Genomic DNA, 23546 nt, shown 5'->3' on the forward strand with positions numbered 1-23546 from the left:
TGCAGTAACAGTCCTATCACCAAGTTGAAATAGTTATCATATAGGAAACTGTAGTTAGAACAGTAGTGTGTATATAACTGTAGCTATTAGAAATGTACAGCATATGTATTGTTATTCGAAGGTGTTAATATTACTTTCTTTACCCCACCCTATAACCACATATAACCCATTCCACGTGAAAATGGTATGTGCAATCACAATTAACACCCCTGGACATTTGTCCTGTTGGGTCATATATATCTGCATGTCCATTGATGCATCTGCCCTGTTCATACATCCGCACCTGATGGCCTGTTGCTATCAATTAACCCTGCATGTTGTTGGACTGTGTATTTCTGTTCACATTATGCATGTGTTATGCACGCTGTTCAATCATGTGAATATCTGGGTGTTTGGTTAATGGGAATACTAATGCATGCTGTTACAACTAATTGTGAATGGTATTATATGTCACTAACTCAAACTGTCATGACATAATGCAAAACATAGGACGACAGGGAAGGCGGGTTCCAGCGGACCCACCTCTCCCACCTCAGCTGGCGAGTGCACCTGGCACTAGTGCCGAGTCCAGGCCCTCCTCTGGTGGCCCTGTGCCACCTGCGGGTGGAAGCGCTGCAGGGGATGGGGCCTGCCCCCCCTCTGCAAGTGTGGCCGGAGGAGAACCACCACTCACCCTCCGTAGCGTCTGGACTGTGGTGCGTAGGGAGATTCGGGACTCTGTTCTTGAGCCCCTACGCCAGCTCGAGGCATGGGTGGCGCAACTAATGGGCATGCCTGTTGCCCCGCCTACACAGCCCCCAGCACAGCCCCGTCCTGGGCAGTGAAGGAACAGTGGCAACTGCCTATGGGTGAGGATATCAGTTCCACTGTTGCCATCTGTGGGCTCATGGGCTCTGGATATCCAAACCTCCATCCCCGTCAATTGTGTAACCCCCCCACACGTGTCATACACAGCCCCTGTATGCGTCTTGTTTGTCTTGTCTGTTTACCTACCCAACCTACCTCCCCAGCTGTACCGACTTCCTTCACCTGACATACCACTCTCACCTGAAAAAAAAAAAAAGGGCACTCTGTACCCACAAAAAATTACGCCCCATACATAGCTGCCCATTCTGCACACATGTCTGCTGGACATGGAACCTATCAATTACAATTGGCTGTACAGCAAGTATTATTGTTGTCCTGACACCTCTCTCAGGGGTGGAAGGTTGCAAATGTCACACCAAATTACATACATATGCACAGCTGTTGCTGATGAAGAAATGGGCAGCTATGGGCCTTACCTACATCCCTCCTGCACATCCCAAGCTTGTTTCCCTACTGTCTTACCCTCTTTGTGACCCCTTTTTCACCACTTTCCTGTCTCCCCATTTTCTTTTCTTTCAAAGAAAATAGCGGTTTGCCAGAGTAAGCACCGTTAAGCGGTTGTAGCGGTGTGCTTGTGCGGAGCTAAACGCCAGTGCGCATGCGTGAGCTCCGCGCAAACCAGCGCTAACCCGGTTACAACTGCTTAAAAGTGCCTTAGTCACTTTGATTGACAGGTCCTGTACTCAGTTCAAAAGCAAAATAAAATCACACTGTCAGTCCCGAACCCTGGACCTTGGAAACACTAGTCTGTACGACCTACCACTAAGCCATGATTCTTATACAAAAGCATTGTGCTAAAATAAATATAACATGTAATAGTAGGGATGAATGTAAAGGGAATATAAGATGTGTAGTACACAAAGCATGTCATTTAAAATTACTGTCAAAACTACTGGATTTCCATAATAGCTGTGTGTGAACAGAAACAGCCATGCTAGTTGGCAGCTTGTAGATAATAAGGTCAAAGTACATAGATATATGTATGCATATGTACATATATATATATATATATATATATATATATATAAATATATATCTATATATAGTTGTAGGAGTCAATGTGCATACACACTTGCTACAGGGAACATGAGAGAGGAATGGAGAATTGTGAATATACAACACAGCCTGAATCATGAGAGAGATGCTAACCTTTACACTCACAGAACACTGTCCACAGCATACCAGCATGGTCCCCGCCCTCACAATCTGAAAGGGCAACGCCTATCTCACATACCCTTTTATAGCACTGACCTGAAATCACAGTGAGAACTGCAATCAGTACACAACTGGCTGTATGCAATTAGCAAATGCTGGCTTACAATTGGGGCAGAGGCCATCACATGGACCTATGCAGATACCTACAAAAGCATCCAGTGCTAACACTCCCCACATGCAATACATTCATTCCATTGTCTGTAAGCAGACAGAGGAAGAGCAAGAAGTGAGAGAGAGAGAGAGAGAGAGCAAAAAAAAAAATAAAAAATCAGACACTGTGACTCTGTCACCCGAAGCTGTCAGCACTGACAGTAGCAGCAGCAAGCAGAAGCTGTGGTAATGCAACCAGCTGCGACAAACAGAGGTAATGCAAAGTAGCAGGTTAATAGTGTGCATACTGTGAACCCTCCAAATGTGTCATAGGTCTGTATCCATAGGTATGTCCATGTGATATGTTGTGTGTACGTAGTTCCACCAAAACGGGATGACCATACATCTCATGTCAATCAGTCTTAGGCCATGATCCTGGCAGCATTTGTCTGTGTGTTGGCCCAGCAATGGCTGTAGTGACTGCTTTAAAAGGTCAGCCAGGTTCAAAAGTCAGGATCAGCCCATCCCAAAGGCACACTGGCTAGGAACAAGTGTCTGGAGGTACCCAATGTCACTGCATATGCATCCCATACTACATAATTCCATAGCTTAGCAGACCAGGCCTGTTATGCATATGATGTGGTAATTCCCAGGGCCAGTCAAGGTGCCCCCTTAGTGGTGTGGGACCACTGTTGCTGTATGCCACTGTCCAGGTACATATCCTGCAGTACGGCCAAGATAAACTATCAGTGTTATATGCGGTTGTATGTCCTCTCGGAGTGCCGGTAGCACACATCCAGGGGTACCACGAGGTCACAGTGATGCTGTGTGTTCTCCTCTGCTGAGGGCGGCCCTCACCTGGACATGTGAGATGATAGGGAGGTTACATCCAGCTGGGATAAATATTTTAAAGGTGGGGGAGAAGGAGGGGGGATACATGCACCGAACATGTCTGCAAGATTGTTGCCAATATCCGTGTGTTTGGTGAATGTTAAGTAGGTGTGGATTAACACAGAGCATATCTGAGGCATGTGGTCCATATGTGTAACATAACTGAAAAAGGCCCTGTGGTCATCCATAGTGTTTGTGTCCATTTCCCTCCCAGAGTAGGCCGTGGCCGTTGTTATGATGGACCGTAGTGTAGTACCAGTGCTGACCACAGATGCCTTCCCTTAATGTGAATGTGCTCTGTCCTGCAGTAGCCTCCTGCTATTGTTATACAATCTGCCTCTGTCTGGGGTCCACCGGACAGGATGCCTAACCTTTGTGCATAGGGTCTGGGTTAGACATGTGTGTGCAAGTTCCATGCAATCCGTGGCATGTCCGTGGTAAGCATTTGCAAAGGGGTCAGCAGTGTGGCTTGTGGCTTCCACTGGCCCAGTGTGTTGCATGGATACCATCTCAGTCCCAGCAAGTGAATAACTGTCTAATCACATACATATCAAAGTAGTCTACTGTGCTGTTGGTGGTGGTGGGATATGTATATCCAGGCCGAGCAATGTCTGTCCACATCACAGTAGTGGATGGTGTCCCACATACAGTACCTTGGGATGACCCCCCAGAGTGAGGTTGTGCATTGCACCTGTCAGTGTGTGCTGACCGATGGGGCATGCTACTATGTTGTGTGGAATGTGGCAGGTATTGTTGCACAGGTGTTGACTGAGCACTGATATCTGGCCTTGTACCTGTGTATCCACCACGACACACACACATGCAACATATGGGAGTAGTAGTATATCACTACACATGAGTATCATGTATAGTATGTGTGCCATATATTGCTGACATGGTCTGCTGATATCCTGTCTGTGTTCTCTTCCAGGGAGATGGCGCGACAGCGTAACCCCGCCTACTCTGTGGCGGAAGATGAGATCCACCAGAGCCTGGTGCAGGAGTATGACATCCTGTTTTCCCGCACCAGTCAGAATCAGCAGGAGAGGGCCGCACTGTGGCAAGACCTTGTCCGTAGGGTAAATGATATTGGCACGCATAACAGGACATATGAGCAGGTACGACATCACTGCAGTGATTTAATCTGAAGTGTCCGGCAGCGTGCATCAGATATCCACAGGCAACAGGTAGCCACAGGAGGTGGGGTGGCCACACATCCCCCCCTCACCAGACTGGAGGGGCTACTCCTAAGTGTTGTGGCTCCAGCCCCGGAACACCAACAGCAGTACACCTGCATTATGATGGAGGCTGGTTCCACACAGCAGCACAACATGGAGTGTGCAGGTAATATGCCATATGTACACCTGACTGTTCTGTACACTGTATCATATGCAATATCAATGGCACAGTTGTGCCCACTGACATTAATCTCATCATTTCTGCAGGTCCCTCCAGGGTTACAGCAAGACAGGCCATCCATGCTGGTGAGTGTGTTTAACATAACCTATAATAGTCCTGATAATGCTAGTACCAGTAGTGTAACTCATTAGTGCTCTTTGTGTATAATGCGCGGTGTGCATGTGTGCATGTGTGCAGGTGTGCCTGTGCCCATGTGTGCATGTGTGCATGTGTGCAGGTGTGCCTGTGTCCACGTGTGCATCTGTGCATGTGTGCCTGTGTCAACGTGTGCATGTGTGCATGTGTGCCTGTGTCCATGTGTGCATGTGTGCATTTGTGCATGTGTACACATGACCACGTGTGCATGTGTGCATGTGTCCACGTGTGCATGTGTGCATGTGTCCACATGTGCATGTGTCCACGTGTGCATGTGTCCACGTGTGCATGTCTGCATGTGTGCATGCGTGCATGTGTGCCTGTGTGCATGTGTGCCTGTGTGCATGTGTCCATGTGTGCATGTGTGTATAAGTGCATCACTGCTAATAATGTCTGGAGACTGTAAACTGTGTTTCCTGTCTTCATCCCACAGGTTCTGGGGCGGCTCTGGTGACCTGCAGCAGGGAACCTGAATCCTGTGCCACGGCTACTGGTAATGATGATATTTGTGTAATGGTACAGGAAGGTGTGTCAGGGTCTGCCATTGGTCAGCCAATTGACAGTACACAGCTGTCAACCCCATCATTGCGCAGAGTCATCCTGCCTGTACATCCTTTGTCACCATTGTCCCTAGGTGATGGACAGGATACAGTGGGCATAGACCAGGGTAATGTGGTACCTGTGGCACATGCGTCCCCACACAGCAGCCATGTGCAGGGTCCTCCGATGGTACCACACAGACAGTTGCCCATGGGTTCTCGTGGGAGCATCCGTGGGTGTACTGCCTCTGGTTGACGTGCCCAAAGAGGTCTGTCAACCTCAACTATGTTTCGGACTGTCATGCAGGCACAGTCACGTATGGAAAGGTACACCAGACAGGGTCTGAGGGAGCTGAGAGCATGTCGCACAGCCATGACAGACAGTATGCATGACATTGCAGATGCTATCCATAACTTCACCGATGTCATAGACAGACATTGTGGGGACATATTACAGCAGTTCCACAACCAGATGTCCATGAGCCAGGGCAATGGTGGGTGTTTGCGGCATCAAAGTGGCCGTATGCCGGCAGCAGCAGCAGCTGGCAGTCGGCGCGGATGACAACAGGCTCACGCACGCCTCCATAGTGCCAGCAGCAGCCCCAGCAATGCTGGGTCTGTGCTGTCATCGGAACGCCCCAGGAGACCACGTGCACATGGCTCTGGACAGTCCCAACAGGGACTTGTGTCCAGTCAACACACTCCTGCTTCTGATGACAGTACCCAGTCTGGCTTAGTACTGGATACGGTCCGTAGCACCCCTGCCAGGCACAGGTACCATGTCCGTGCACACAGACACTGATCTGTATGGCCTGCCAGGTGCAGTCTGTGGCTGTCCACAAATATATGGCAGCCATGAGGTGGAACTGTGTGCGTGCATACACACATGCGAAATGTTAACACCTAGGGCAACCACATGCACGCACACACTTCACCAACACTGCCCCACCCTGTACTGCTGCCCCTCACCAACACACATACACACCCATGTCAATTGGTGGTATCAGTGGCTGACTCAGGCATACCTAATCCACACCCTGTGCATATGATGACACTGTGCCACCTCCTGCAATCTCCAACATCATTGCGGGAACAGGTAAACACGTTGCTGATGCACAGGGTGACTACATAGAAGTGTATTAGTAGTATCATGTTGGTAACAGTACAATGTGCTGCTATGACTGTGTGTTTATCCCAGCATGCCTGTTGCAGTAACTGTATGAATGTCCTGAATTGTTATCTGCACCCATAGTACATACCAAAGTATAACAGCTGCACATAATTGCATGCCAGTGGTAAGGTTGTCAACAGATAGCCACATACATGGGTAGCACAGGGGGAAAGCTAACGCAAGTAGTGATATGCAATGGTGGACATGTACAGTAATGGTGTCAAGTTGCCCACAACAACTATGCCATGTGGATGTTCGCGCATGTAGATATGTGTGCAGTACCAATGTAATCCAAATCACAAATAAGTATGACATAATATTGGTTCTACCATGGGCATCTGTGCTGCGTATTCCTGGGTACATGTTGATAGTGCCTACATATTTCCATTGTTACTTACTGTTATTGTTACCCCTTCTTTGTTGTATAATGCACTACTTCCAGCCCTGTTTACTGTAGCTTTGTTTGCATGCATGTTCGCTTGGGGTCCCCTGGAACACTGCTTACACCTGCAATGCAGAGTTACAGTGCTTCTGTAGACTTCTAGTGACATCTGCATAGCGTATGATACGTATGTCAACTTTACACATGACAGAACGTCACTGTCTGTCCTGTACGCATGTACGTTGCTTGTGACACATTGCACACGTCTTACCTGGCATTTACCCACGTGTGCAGTCATATATGTCAGTGCTATGAAACAGTAGCGGTACACCCACACATACACACCTTTAGTATGTTGTTCCCCATTGGCCCTATGTGTTGGTACTCACCATGGAAATCACACTACTAGGGTAGCATGTGCAAAGGTAACCTGTGAATCGCCTCTATGGTCCAGTTGTGGTTTATGTGAGTCGTGTCATTGTCACAGCTGCCACATGTATGCAGTCAGCCATCACCCTTGGCCAGGAACATACAACACATGTATGGGATGCCACCACACAGCCAATCTGGGGACTGTTCTCTCTGAACCCAGTAATGCCATACCCTGTCAGGTGGCATGTCATATATACTATGTCCTGGACAAACGTCAACCCCAATCCCTGCTGCTACTATTGATAATACCATTGAAGATGTTCCTGATAGTTTTGACCAGTTTTTTACTGAGACATTTCAGGCCCTAGCTAGCCATCTACCTACTAGCTCCCCTGGTCCTGAAAGTAGCACCCCTAGAAAACTACTTGTGTCCAGCTGCCAACCAGTCGCTACTTCACTTCTCCGTATCTTGATTGTAACAGTGAAACCCACTACACTTTTTGCTGATCAACTCCCTGCCGAGTACCTATCAAAACCAGATGATGCTATTCTTTACCCCGTCTCAAAGGTAATCAAAGGAACCATGTTAGAATCTAACTTTCCCACCATCTGGAAAATGTCATATGTAATCCCACTTCACAAAGGAGGCAGCTCTACTGAAGTCTCCAGTTATAGGCCAATAGCTATACTCTCTCCACTTGCAAAGATTATGGAAAATTTCGTCATAGACAAGTCATGCACCACCTAATCCAAACTCGCATTATGGCAGACACTCAGCATGGCTTACGTCCTCATCACAGCACTACGTCAGGCCTCCTAGCCTTTACTAACACCATAAGCCATGCTTGCAACAATAATTATATATCCGCAGCCCACTTTTTGGATATTTCAAAGGCATACGATATGGTTGATCACCAACTTGTACTCCACACCCTGCAAAGACTGTCTAGATACTGGAGCCGTCCAATGGTTTCAATCCTACCTGCATGGTCGAAAGTAGGCTGGCCTCTGGCAGAACAAACTCTCTAACCTTCTACCTAACACCCTCAGAGTACCACAAGGCTCTATACTAGGGCCCTTGCTGTTCTCCATCTTCATTAACGACCTTTATACTGTCATCCCAAAAGTCAGCTGTATCCAATATGCTGATGACGCTACTCTGATCTGCTCAGCCACATCTCCAGTAGAGTTATGGTCAGCTACCCAGACCACCTTTAATACAATAGCAAACTGGCTTTCTGAACATCGTCTGATCCTAAATCCCAATCAAACTAAACTGCTGTTATTTCACCAACACGTAGGTCTACCACTTTCACCGTTACCATAACATCAACTGATGGCACAATAATCTCCCCTGACCCATCTCCGAAACTATTAGGTGTCATCATAGACAATAATCTCAAATGTGACATACATCTTAACCAGATTATCAAAGCCATCAATAGAAAACTAGGGTCACTTTACAGAATTAAAGCCTTACTAGCCCCTCCAGCTAAAGGTGCCATAGCTCGCTCACACCTTGTTCCAACCCTTCTGTATGCATCACCTCTACTCTCGAATATGAACCAGACTGTCCTTAACAAACACTCAATTTGCTACAACCACATTGCCAGGTTTGCCACTGGGCTGCCTTTTAGGACACATCATTGCATCAATCTAAATCAGCTTGGTTGGCTTGCAATACCCAGCCTAATACAGTATAACCAACTGATTATGGCCTATAAAATCCTCTATAATCCAAACAATACTCCTGCACTTCAAATATTATCACCTCCTATAACAATCCTAGACCGCTTCGATCCTCTAACAAAGTACTACTTCAGACTAGCAAGTTTAATAACACAGCCGGTGATTCTCTCTTTGCAAACCCTGTAAGTAGATTCTGGAACTCACTTCCAGCTGATATTACCCTACTGTCCACCTTAGGTCAATTTAACAGTAGACTCAAACAACATTTGTCACTTAACTGGCTATGTCAATGTATCAAGCCTGGCTAACTCGAATGTGTAAAATCTGTGAACCACTTTACTGTGTAATTTTAATTTAATCCTGACTTGTGCTCAGGTCTAACATTAACCTGTGGAACATGTTTGACTTGCTTACTTATGTAATCTCTGAAAATAATCTGTTTGTAATATGTAATGCTAGTATTATGTAATGATGTATCTGCTACCCTCGTAGCTTGTCTCCACGGGCCTCCCCTGGAAATGGACATGCATCCAGTCGGGCTATCCCAGTCAACAAATGTAGGATAAATAAATAAATCAATACAATATATTACAGTGATGACAATACCAGTCAGACATTGACACACACTGACAGCATGCTGAACACACTGGGGCATACGTGGGGACTCAGAATAGCAGCCTGCCTGGGCATCACACACCTCCGCAGCTGGCACACAGGCATATGTTCCGTCAGAACAGAGCACATGCCACACATGGCATGCACATCCCCTGTGCCACACACTCACAGCCTGTAGGGCTACACAACACACCTGCTACAGACGTGTCAGGTATCTGTCTTGTGTGCTGCACTGGGGTCCCGCTCAACAGGCTGTATCTGGTGAAGGTCACAGTGATATGACTCAGGGGCACTATGGTCCACCACAGCACACATGCATACAGGTCAGTCAGAGGCATGGACAGATATGACTCACTCATTGACCATGCCAGTGTGGCTGCCTGAGACATACCTCCCTGGACTACATGATAGGGAACATAGAATGGATCTCTCAGCATGTGGCACAGGCCAGTATGAGCCTGATGGTGGTTGCCAACATACCCTCACCAGGTATTCTACCACTATATGTGGGAAGGGTGTTGTATGTCTACATTATGCTCAGTCTCCACTGTCATTCATAGGGTATCCACTGGCTATCAACGTGTGCTTACATGCTAGGGAGGCCACAATGATGTGCACGGGTCATCTTGCAGGTGACACCCATGGCCCGATGTATAATGGCAAAGCTCCTTGGTACACACATACTGCCTTATGCTGCAGGACATGGTTTACATAGCAACCTCCATGGGTATCACACAGGTTAGGACACTAACAGTGCTTCTACACAACAACAGCAGTGTACACCAGAAGATGCATGCACCAGACACTGCCCTCAGCACAGTGAACTGCAATGTCTGTGCAGTACCAGATTCATGATTCATGGCTCACAGGTGTTACCCATCACTGACAGGTTATGCCCCATACCATGCCTGTCGTCCCCTACACATGTAACACACATGGATAGGGGGTGGTATCCCAAGGTAACACAGATACACACACCTCCAGGTTGTTGGCACAGCACAAACCATCAGGGCCTACTCATGTGCAGCTGACAGTGTGTCAGACTGCCATCTGGTTCATAGCCTGGCACACACAACCCTCACATACACAGGAAGACCACCTATCCTCTATAACAACACTGGCAATATGACAGTCTCAAGAACTGTGTTTATAAGGCCGTACTGCATCCAGCCAAACATTGTGTGTGAGCATTACTGTAGCTACAACACACTAGTTGAAGAGTTCACAGCATGTGGTCACCGAATTGCAGTGGAATGACATGTTACCACTACCACAACAGGTGGGAACATGCAGCACCTGTACATCGACTACATGTACACTATATGGCCCAGACCAGATGTGTATCCCCTGCTGTAGGTCTTTCACCATAGGCACCCACACTGTATAGGGGCATACCACGTGCGGACCCTGCACAGTAAGACACAGTCATATTGATATACATTGCAAATACCATTTATCCACATGAAGCATGTGTCAGACATGGTAACTACTGCAGGTCACAGGTATTTATGTGTATGTGTCACACACATACATCATGAGTGCAATGCCATTGCTGGTTTAGGCAATGGCATGCATTGTTATGTACAAACACCCACACAAGGTCATACTGTGTGACACAACCACACGTGACAGTTGTGGGTTACCAAAACATACCTATCTGTACTCTGACAATGGTAATAGACACAGTAGCAGAGCACACTATTGGCATTACTAGCCAACTAGCCCTGTTTGGCTGTGCTGATAGTGTGGTGAAATCCCCTGTGTTTACTGGGGGAGTATACAGCATCTGGTGTATTGTAGTATTTGCCAAATGGATCTGTGCGCTCACACTTGCATTTACACACACCCTACTACCCCCACACACATGCACACTTGCCATTTGCAGGATTCATTCCCCTACCTAACTGAGTCATGACACGTGAGAGAGACGCATTAGCAAAGTGCACTATTCGGTTTACTAGATAGTTCCTCTTCTCTGGCTATACTTATAGGGTGCTGACAACATCAGTATTTTGAAAGGGTAATGTGCATCAGGTAGTGTGATCTCCTGATTGCCAAAACTAACATGTTTTTCATACGGAAATGCACACACACGAACTCCCCACATCCAAACACACACACATGCCATTTACAGGTTTCAAACTCCTACCTAACTATATTACGGTACTCAGGAAATGCATTAGCAGAGTGCGTTATTCACATTACTGGGAGGCTTCCTTTCTCCTGCTGTACTTATAGGGTGCTGACATCATCTGTGTTTAGAAAGGGGAGTGTGCATCCTGTAGTGTGTTCTCCCAGTTGCCAAAAGGGGTATTTCCCCTCACACAAATTTGCACACACACAGCAAACCCCCTCATCCAAACACACACACTTGCCATTTGCAGGATTCAAACCACTACCTAATTAGGCTATGACACTCGAGATGGACGCATTAGCGGAGGACACTATTCGCATTACTGGAAGGCTTTCCTTCTCCTGCTGTACTTATAGGGTGCTGACATCATCTGTGTTTAGAAAGGGAAGTGTGCATACTGTAGTGTGTTCTCCCAGTTGCCAAAAGGGACATTTCTCTCACACATATTTGCACACACACAGTAACCCCCCTCATCCAAACACACACACTTGCAGGATTCAAACCACTACCTAGCTATGTCATGACACTCGAGACGGACACATTAGCAGAGCGCGCTATTCGCATTACTGGGAGGCTTTTCTTCTTCTGCTGTACTTATAGGGTGCTGACATCATCTGTATTTAGAAAGGGGAGTGTGCATCCTGTAGTGTGTTCTCCCAGTTGCCAAAAGGGGGGATTTCCATCACACACACTAACCCCCCTCATCCAAACACACACACTTGCCATTTGCAGGATTCAAACCACTACCTAACTACGTTATGACACTCGAGACGGATGCATTAGCGGAGCGCACTATTCACATTACTGGGAAGTTTCCCTTCTCCTGCTGTACTTATAAGGTGCTGACATCATCTGTGTTTAGAAAGGGGAATGTGCATCCTGTAGTGTGTTTTCCCAGTTGCCAAAAGGGACATTTTCCTCTCACAGCCTTTCACACACACACTGAGCATTTGCAGGATTCAAACCCCTACCTAACTATATTATGACACTTGAGGGAGACGCATTAGCAGAGCGCACTATCCAAATTACTGGGCATCTGTTCTGCACCTGTAGTATTTCTAGGGTGCTGACATCTTTATTTCCACAGAGGTATGTAGATGTAGTACTACCTGTCAGGTGGGGGATAGCATATATATGCATTTGCAGCCACCTACGTCAGGGTCAGATATGCACATCGCACTGGCAGGTTATGTTCTATACCATGCTTTGGGACCACAGGACCTGTAACATACAACATAACCAGTCCAGAACACCACACCCACATCCAGGACACACACTTAGCTTCCCTGGGAACAGTGCCAGGATATGCAGGTATTCACATACACCATTCCAGTTGTTAACATCAGGTACAGGCATATTGTGTGTGAGAACTACTCAGGCCTCTACCACTTTACCCTACAGCCACTACAATTTGTCGGTCCATGTGCTATGGCAGAACCACACACCACAGCCACATGGGTGAATACATATTGCACCTGTCCATCTGCAACGTGGGTACTCACTGTTCCACCCCAGAGGTAGACCACCATTGTTGATATCTGACCATGACCACCTTTCCCTGGACATCCATATCTCATCTCCACCCCCAGGCAAGGTTGTCACTGCACACAAACTGTGTTTAGCACAAGCAGACTCTACACTTGTGTAGACTGGGGTGGATGACTTCAGAGGACCCATGCTGGAGGACTATACTGGCCACTCAGCATAATCCTTGACACTTGCATCCTATGAGCATGTGTACAGTTTGCATTGGTCATGCTATACCACATATACCCATGACTGCTCCACAAGAAGATATCTGTCAGCTGTACACCGGCCATATATGTGCCGTTCAACAGACAGAATGACCTAATACATTGCAGAGCTGTAGCCCACAGAGGGAGGACATCTGTGGACAGTTGCAGCACGGCACTTCATTCACACATACTCATTACGACACAGTGTTGACAGTGGAATCATCCAGAGAATGCAGATAGGGCTCCCCTCAGTCTGTTATTGATGGACACCTACTGTCAGAGATCCTCAGCAACCCTCTCACAGCACACACCGACAACATGGCTGTGGCTTAGCACATTCAATCCCTGAGACCTCCACGGTGCCCCTGCACAGCTCACTAGCCTCACATGTTGCCTTCTGTGACCTACTGTACAGTGGCACGGTAGCCTACTATCCTGGGGATGCAGATGCCAAGCACACTCTGGCTGAGCTGTCATTCCCTGGGGCAAGAAGCCTAGTATTGACCTCTACACCCATATGTTCAATTGTCGGATGCACAATATTTGTTGTGCTGTTCCACTGTTTGCAGGTCTTTATTGCCATAGCATTCCCTGTTCCTATGACCAACTTGTGTATCTGTGGCAGATGTTTGCATAAGACGGCGATCCACTATATCACTTATGTCTCTGTGGTCATTTACTGTGTGCACTGGGCTGATTGCTGTGTTGTGGTTGGTTCCTGGACTGACACGCATAAATACCAGATATGTGTGGCCAACTGCTACATGGAGATATGGCCTAAGTGTGTGAGCATGCCCAGTTCAGCCTTTCCATGGCATGTTGTCTGACATATGCCTCATTTATCAAAGTGTGCGAGCATGCCCAGTGTGAGCTTTCCATATGTTGCACTCTGAAGTCCAACACATATTTGGGTGTGTGTGACCTTCGACATTATCGCATGTTTATGATTGTGTGCTGGGTGTCATGTTGTGTACTAACTGGCCAACTGCTTCATGTCTGCCACAACAGGGATTATACTGTGCCTGCAGGAATTGCATGGGATACTTTGCAGTCAGTTCTCAACATACTTTCTTAATGACCTAACACTGTAGTACCGTATAGTGTACTGGTTCGGTACTTTCACTGTAGTGGACAGTATCCTGGGCTTTAGTCCTATCACTGCTTGACATCTTCATAGTGAGCACAACAGACTGTGTAGGGGCCAATTGTGCACATATGACCATGTTGCAATATGTTCAGATATGGACTACCTACACCAGGCTCGTCCAACATTGCTAGTGTATTCCACAACATGGGTGGACATTGGCAAACACTAGCGATGTTCTGTAGGCCATTTCTGATGGTAGTCACAGGGTGTGTTTGTCCTTCAACACACATTGTAACTGGAGTTTGCCATTACATATGTCATGGTTGATATACTGTGCCTCTGGCTACCTCTGACATAACAGTGATACCCAGGGTAGCCTACCATCTCCCATATACTCATCAGGATGCCTCTTGAGGGGTGTCGATATGTGGTACTCTGGCTGACCTGTACCAGGAGTTTACTGAAGTGTGGGGGTGCCTTCTGTGTTATGGATCATTCTGTACAGCTTGTCCTATGTATGTCAGTGCTGGGGTTCAGGTCTCTCATGTGCATAGCTCACTGCCATTCAGATTGTACAAGGTGCAACATGTTCATTCATTCCAGGTTGGACATGGCTTCATACATCAGGCACAGCTTTCCTGTAGCTGGGAAGGATGGCGGTGTGTGGTGCTGCAGTTTGTTTACTCACGCAACACATGGCATCTGTTCAGGCTCTTTGCTACCCCTGGTGGGGTACTGTTGTGGACTTTACGGTTGTTGGAGGTGTCTGCTGTGGTATATCCCACAGGGGCTATTGTAGTCAGTTGTGATGCTGATGGAGGATGGCTGCAGAGCCAGAATGAGTTCCCCTTATCTACATCTGCCAGCCTTCATGTTTGGGTGGGTATATGGTACATGTTTCTGTGAACACTACAGACACATGTTTGCCCAGTGCAGGATATTTATCACCTTTTGTACCCAGGTCTCACATTACATGTTAGGTGCCTCATGGGTTAACACCTGTGTGATAATTTGTGGGCACTTACTGTATATCCACGGTGGTTGTCTATACACAGTTCTGCGATTAGCTTGCTGACATGGCTATGGCTACAGTTGTCTGTTTGTAGGTGGCCCTTTTGTGGGTTGCTTGTGTCAGCTGGGGGTCGGATATGGTGAGCTGTTTGTACTCCTCTGCATACATGCTCAGTCACAGTCCTTCCATGTTGGCCTATACCTATGGGACATGTATACAGAACGGGGGTGGGGGGGACAAGACCAGGCCTTGTGGGATGCCATTCATATCCGCTTTGTAGTCTGACATGGATGCGACATGTCTGACCATGTCAGTTCTGTCCTTGGTCTGCTTTGCATCCCCTCTACTGACATAGGGGTGTATATTTAAGCTGGTGAACATATCCATACTGAACAAGTACGGTATTGTCTAGAAGCATGTGCATGGTCCAGCTACGCTGTGTGGACCACATAGCCCTCATCAATGACATTAATGACTGCTTCAAATGGGTCAGACATGTTTAGGGGCTGGTTCTGCAGTTACAACAGCCACAGTGTGTAGGGTCCAGTATCAGTAGGTCCACATTAGCCTTCTGTCTGCGGTACATACTGATCCTTTCCATAGCTGTGCAGAACAAGCTTGTCAGGATCCTGGGGTGGTAGTTTGGAGTATTCATTCAGGCAACACCTTTGTTGTGATGGACCACTGTTGTTGTACACTGCTCTTTGGGTACATATCCTGTGGTAAGGCTGACATTGGCCAGTAGTGTGATTTTGCATTCCATTACTTTTGGGGTCCATGTTGGCCTCAGCACAGGACACCATCACATACCTTTGCTGCTGTGTGTTCTGCTTTGCAGATGATGGCTGTTACCTCAGCATCTGCAATGTCAGGGTGCTGGGATAGGTATTTTGCACTCGGGGGGGGGGTGTTTGCACTGCACCTGACAGGTTGTATGTTAGCAATATGTGTGTGTGTTTGGTATGTTGTTTGTAATATCTGTGTGATTCGGAGCATATCTGTGGATGCCCAACATGGTTCCTACCATCAGTTGGGTAAGCCTTGTGATTATCCTTAGTGTCCTGTACGTGTTGTATCTTCATAGGTTCATGGGTTCATAGTAGGCTAGACACCCTAGGCCATTAGTAAGCCTAGCTAGAGTGTGTGTGTCTTTCGCCACCCCTTGCTATGTTCAATTATGGCCATTTATGAGGTTCTTCACTGTGCCTCTGTCTGGTCGTGACACAGTGGGGACCCCCAGTATACATGTACGGTCATCCATCCACTTGGCAATATTCCTGTTGAGGGGTGTCAGTGAGGGGCTCTGACTACCATGGGTTGGGATCCTGTTTCTGGGTGTGGGGAGCCTATGGGTTATGTATCTGTCCCTCCAGCACATCTTATTTCATTATGTGTTGAGGTTGACATCTGTGACTCTCACAGCTCCAATGGCTTTGATTTCCTGTGGTGTAGCATGTCCATTACTCCTGTGCTGGACATGGCCTGGTACAACAGACATACAATGCCTCTGTGTAGGCAGTGTGTGACTGCAGTCAGCTGGGGTGTCTACAGCCAGGCAGCATATGACATATATTTCACACCCTTTATCCTGTTGGTGGGATAACTATGAAGCCTTCTGAACCGCTGCAGGTGTCACATATGGTACATCCCATATGAGTCATTGTACTAGATTATGGGTCTGATAAGGGAACAGTACAGTGGCACAGTGACCTCTGTTAATGTTGATGTGAATTCTTTCATGATACGGTGTCCAGTATCAACAGTCTTCATAGCCACATTGGCATTGTGGCTGTCACATGACAGATTAATGTTGACCTGTGTCCCTAGGTCCCTGATGACTCCTTGCATACATAATGGTTTGACACCTATGTGGTACTTTGTGTACCTTGTCTGGTATTTGGTGGGGCATCCATACTGTCCAGTGTCTTCGGATGTCTGGGTGGGGTTGTTGTGTGTGAGAGTGTGGTCTGTCGCATGCTACAGACTGTACAGCAGTTTTGACTACAGTTATGTGCACATGGGTGGTGTCCGCTGCTTTGTGCATTGTCAGTTACCTGGCTATATGGGTGTCTGTGCTGCATATGGATACTCCCCCTCCTTTGATGTCTTGGTGCAGGTGTTGGGGCCATAACACATGGTATGTGGTATAACCTAGTAGTGCTGGTGTGCTATCACTAGGCCTGCAGCAGGCTTCTGTCACTGGACAGGCATCACTGTTCTCCATAATGGGAAGTGCCTCAGGGGCATGCATATTGCTGTTTACACATCTGGCATTGGTCAGCATTACTTTTATGTTTCATACCACTTATGTTTTCTAGGGTGGTGGGTAGTCTTTTTGGCCTTGCCTACATACGGCTCTATGGAGGCGGCAAAGGCCTTATCCAGATTCCAGACGCACACGGGTAACAGATGTCAGCCATCCCTGTAACAGCAGCATGGCTTGTCATGCTTGACATCTCAAGCAAACACACATTAGACCCTCTTGGACTGACAGCTGTAACTGTGCCAGCTGTTAAACATGAGCATTCTGTGTTTGTACTGTGGCATCATTCTTGGTGAGGGTTGGATGCTGCACACAGCCAGTGTCATCCCGCCCTGGGGTACATACTCGGAGGGACCATCCATGTCTCATTTGATGTTGACCAGGGAGGTACATCTCAGGTAATTCACACCAGCATGGACATTGAGTGCATCATATTTCTGCTTGCTTTGAGGTGACCTGCATACTTGTGTTAAGTGGCATTTTGTGGCTACCTACAAGCAGCTTACTCTACCCTTTCCCTTGTTCAGTTTGGTGAGTGGGACAGCTGTGTGTCTGCCTATACAGACACCTATTACGACTGTATCAGGCATGTTGTTTCTCCTTCGGGCCTGTGACTGTTTGGCACACCAGCTTTGCGTACTATTCGTTTCATGTGCTATGTTTGAAGGTTGTGGTTGCTTGTGATCTACTTTGGAGGCGTCTGTTGGTGTGGTGTGTTTGTAATTAAGGCCTCCGGGAATATTTGTCTGTGTTTAGGTGTTTGGTTTACAGTTGTGGTAGGTCTATGTGGGACTGTGTTTGTGGTGTATGTGGTTACCTTCTCCTCCTGACTAGTGTTGACAGTACTGAGTTGTTGGAGCTCAACCTCTGGTTTGGATACATGGATACATCTAATCACATATGTTTGTATTTATTGGGGGATGTTGTGGTTGTCTGTGTACTTGGTACTGGCGTCACATTGTCTCTGGATTCATAGATTATACTTGTTGTGGCTGGACTTAGTGGATTGTATGTGTGGACATATGTTGTTGCCATACTACTGGTCAGTGATTACTTCCCTTTTTATGTTTGCTCTATCATGTGGTATCTTCCTCATTCTCTTGCATGGTTTGGTAATGGCTGGAGGCCAGCATGCCAAATGCCTGCGTGTATGGCATTGTGTGTTGTTGTTATTTGTGATTGCATACTCCAAGCATTCCTGGCTGTGTTCATGGAATGCCTGTATAACATGTTCTGTGGTGTGTCCCATATTCTGCACTTGCACAGGGCCTTTTGTGGATTCAACATCGGTTTTGAGGGCTGCAACCTATACTTTACACATGCTTTTCACTGTGGTATTCTGGCCAGGGACTGGGGTCAGGGTGTGTATATCCAGTGTGATTACTCTATGGTCTGGTCTTACCAGTGAGGGGTACACTTCTCATCTTGCCATCCTGTACACATGTTGCTGATTATCACATCCAGTATGCTTACCCCTCTTGTGGGAGTAGTACATTGTTCCTGGGCATTTTGGTTTATGGAATCTGGGTAATTTTCTCCTACTGTGTTGGTGCTAGTACAATGCTACCGGTGTATGTCTGGGTATTTTCAGTCGAGCAATATAATGTAGTTTGGGGGGCTTGATATAGTCATGTATTCCGACATAGGCCAGGTGCTGTTCCTGGTATTAGGACAGTGGTCTGCAGAAGGGTATATACTGCGAGGCAGTTTTAGCCATTGGTATTTGACCATGGATATTCCATGCTGCTTCTTGTTGTGGTACCAACATGGGGGTGTGGTTATCCTTGCCATTTCTTGCTAGTCACCCTCCTTTTGTAGCTGGTTCCATGTTTTGCGGCTGTACAGCACAGTATGAGGTGTGACCTGGTAGTGTTAGGGTGCTGATGTGAGCCTTGCCCAGTTCTCTATTACAGGACTGGTATCTACATTCTCCTTACTGTGTGCGTTTACACTGCACACATCTTGCTGTTTATACATCTGTCATGGGGTAGTATTACATCTAGGTTCCAATCCCTTGTAGAACCTATGAGGTTGGGTTTGTGTTTTGAGACTTACCTATTCAGGGCATGCTGTGGGTACTGACAGCCTTTGCCAGTATCCATGGGGCATGGCATGATAGGTGCATGCCACCCTAGCAGGTGGTGCATCATGTCAAACTCCACATATCTTCCCAGCCTGTAACACATTGGCTCCCCTTTGACTGACTGCATTACTTCAGCCAATTATTGTACTTGATCTTCTTGTCTTCATAGTGTGGCATTATGCTTGGTGAGGGTGAGATGTTAGGCAGGGTCTTCATGTTTGCATATACTAGATGGTGTTACATTGCTTAACACATGGCAATCATGCCTCAGGTGGTGCTGCAGGGCTGCCTCTGTCGGATGCACAGACTACACTCCCTGTACATGTTTGAGAGCAGGTTGTGTCATGTTAGGCATCCCTGTTACTATATGAGTGAGTCAAAGAGGGGTATCATTCCCAGGGTTCCTACTGAGCCATTGTATGTGCTATGCATTGCCTCTTTGCCAAGGCCAGGGCATACTGGGCACGCCTCCTTCTGCCTACTAGGGCAGGCTCAGGTTGTTCCTCCTCCGAGTCACGCTCTGCCTGTGATGGCCTTGGCAATGGTGGGGGGCTGTTTGGCCCGGCCCTATGCTGGTCCTGCTGCAGCTGTTTACGCAAGATCATATTATGTAGCATAGCACATACCATGACAATTTGGGTACATGTAGTTGGTGTGTACTGCAAGGCTCCACCAGATGTGTCCAGACACAGGAACCGTGACTTGAGCAGCCAAACACACGCTCTATCACATAACGTGTTTGTGCGTGTGCCTCATTTTGGCGTTCCTGTTCAGGTGTGTGTGCGTTTCTGATGGGTGTCATCAGCCATGGCTCCAGTGCATAACCTGCATCCCCCACTAGGTGTCCGTGTGGGATGTCCCCATTGGCAAATGTCTGGTACAGCTGCGTCAAATGCCAGATGTGGGAATCGTGATAACTCCCAGGGCAGCCAGCACACACATTCATTATTATGCCCTGGGCATCACACACGACCTGGCAGTTGATGGAGAGGAAGCCCTTGTGGTTAATGTAGGCCCTACCCCACTCACCGGCTGGTGCTTTGATGCGTATGTGCGTGCAGTCTATTGCACCCAGTACCTCAGGGTATTCCGCTATTTGCTGGAAGAGACGCATATTGCTGGCCAATACCTCACGGGCATTGGGGAAATATACATGATCACCGACATGTGCTGACATGGCATCCAGGAACTGGTGTAGTACCCTGGGGGCTGATGCCTGTGATATCCCCATCATATCACCAGTTGGTCTCTGGAAGGTACCTGTTGCTAGTATTCTTAGGCCAACACATACCTTTCTGTTGGTTCTGTGTGTGAGGCGTGGCCTGCACAGCTGAACAATTTGCTGCAGGAGCTCTCTGTCCACTCTATAGCGCTCTACTATCCCCAGCTCATGTAACCCATGGTAGGTGACCCTGGGCCTGTACACTCTTCTCCGTCTCCTCACTGTGGGTTGTCTGGCACCATCTGCATTGTCACCACCCTGAGCAAGTCACCTATGTCTCATTATGACAGCTATGGCAGCCCCTAACATTTCTGCTCTGAGTGAAGCTTTTTCAGTTTTCACTTCTATTAGCTTACTCCTGTCTTGCAGTGTCTCTTAATGGAAACATCCTGCACTACTGTTTGCAGAGTTTTAAGTGCTGGGCTGGGCTACTATTCTGCCTGTGTAATTGCCTGCTTCTAATTGTTTTCACTTGCTAGCTTTAGCAGTTATCCCTGCTAGCTTCCTATTAATTCTGTTGCTTCCTTTTTCCTCTCTGTTTCCTCAGTGGGGAGCAACTTGCATACTATCTGTAACACGCTCACAGTGGCTTACACGCGCGCACACATGCTTACATGGTTCAGAATCTACTTATTCAGATTTAGACGCACGTACACCCGCGCAAACACTGTTGCACGTCTGCCAACAGCCTCCAACATACTCAGCCTGCCTTACATGCACGCACACCCATGTAAACAGTGTTAAACATCTCCCAACACGCTCCCACATGCTCATACTGCCTTACACGCACGCACACTGTCGTACTCGTGCTTCATGGCATGCACACATGCGCATGCACGGCCAGCAAGAAACTTTGGTGTAGGTAACAGTGTACACCTTCCATTTCTTGACTTTCCATGACTTATCTAGTGGCACACCTCTTTCCATGATCTGTGCCTGTCATCTGTCATGTTACACTGGCCTCCAATGAACTGCATTTCTTTCTACCATTCCCCCCTGCGATGTCACCTATCTCCTACTCTATTCCTCCCCCTTTTGTATCTCTTACACTACTCAGACTGTGCTCATTTGGTATGTGACTGTGAGATTCAGTATCTGAACCCTCATTTACATGAGATTGCCTACTAATGCTTAGTTACATGTCTTAGACTCAGCTTCCCCCCTTAGCAACCACTACACGGTGGCCATGTTGGTTTTAGTCTGCTGGTCCCTGCATTGTCATTCCATGTATTGCATGAAACCCACATTTGTGGGTTTATAACCTCCTTTTTTATGGTTTTATACAGCGCAGCCCATTTTAATATTTTTGCATCAGGTTATCTTGCCAATGGCCATATATTTGGCCATTGGCATGCTGCCTGAATCATATGCAACCTTTTTTTGGAGCTGACATCGCTCCGTTGTCGATTTTGCAGAAATGTACTCAGTTGTCAACTGAGTACATTTCTGCAGCTAAAACGTCTCCTACACGGACTGGTTTCTGCTTCGTGGATCGCTAATATACCTCATTTGCATACCTTTCGGATGCAAGTGAGGTATTTAGCATGTCCACGCCCAGTCCGTGTAAGAGACATTTTAGATGGTCTCTTACACGGAGTTTAGGGCTGTTCCTGGATCGCGAGGCTTGCATGGAGTGTTGCACGTCTCTTACACTACGTGCAAGCCTTCGTGAATCCTGCCCATTATGTAAAAGCAAGCATGTTGTTAAATCAATTTACTTGCTGCATTGCCAAATCATATTAAAAATGCATTTTCTAATATTTCCCATAGCATGTACTCCAGATTGTTTAGAATCCTTTAGTTTAAGCAAAATGTAAATTTTAAGAATAACAATTTAAAATTTTGGTATCAATTTTTAGATAACAATAAGACTCGATCAGCAAATGTTCTTCTAGCTAGGATACACTGTTAAGCAAGACAGCTGGTTATCCCTGCAAATATTACTGCAGTTGATTGAGAATAAATTAAAATGATCAATTAGCTCAGAAATGGACACACTGCCAAAGTTACTACAAATTTTAATGCGTAATAATTGGACAGACAATAATAAATTGTGCAGTATATATATATATATATATATATATATATATATATATATAGATAGATATATATATATATATATATATATATATATATATATATATATATATTTATATATATATATATATACACACATATATGTGTGTGTGTGTATGTGTATATCTATATGGGTTCCCTATGTTAGACCAACAACTCGGAAGATTGACATGCAAACCACCGACGCCAGAAGACCGACGAAGCAGATGACCGACAAGTCGTAATCCCGACAGTGAAAACACAGACGGGGTAACTTGTGAGCATGACCTTTTAAGCGTGCTATAGTGAGGGAGTTAGGGTTAGGGTACGGGTAAGGTAAGTGTGTGATAGTGAGGGACTTAGGGTTAGGGTGCGAGTAAGGTAAGTGTGTGATAGTGACAGACTTAGGGTTAGGGTGTGGGTAAGGTAAGCATGGGATAGTGTGGGACTTATGGTTAGGGTGCGGGTAAGGTAAGTGTGCGATAGTGAGGGAGTTAGGGTTAGGGTGCGTGTAAGGTAAGTGTGCGATAGTGAGGGACTTAGGGTTAGGGTGCAGGTAAGGTAGGTGT

The sequence above is a fragment of the Protopterus annectens genome, chromosome 11.part0 (genome assembly GCF_019279795.1).
Source record: "Protopterus annectens isolate FY-2018-M chromosome 11.part0, PAN1.0, whole genome shotgun sequence".
NCBI classification, from domain to species: Eukaryota; Metazoa; Chordata; order Ceratodontiformes; family Protopteridae; genus Protopterus; species Protopterus annectens.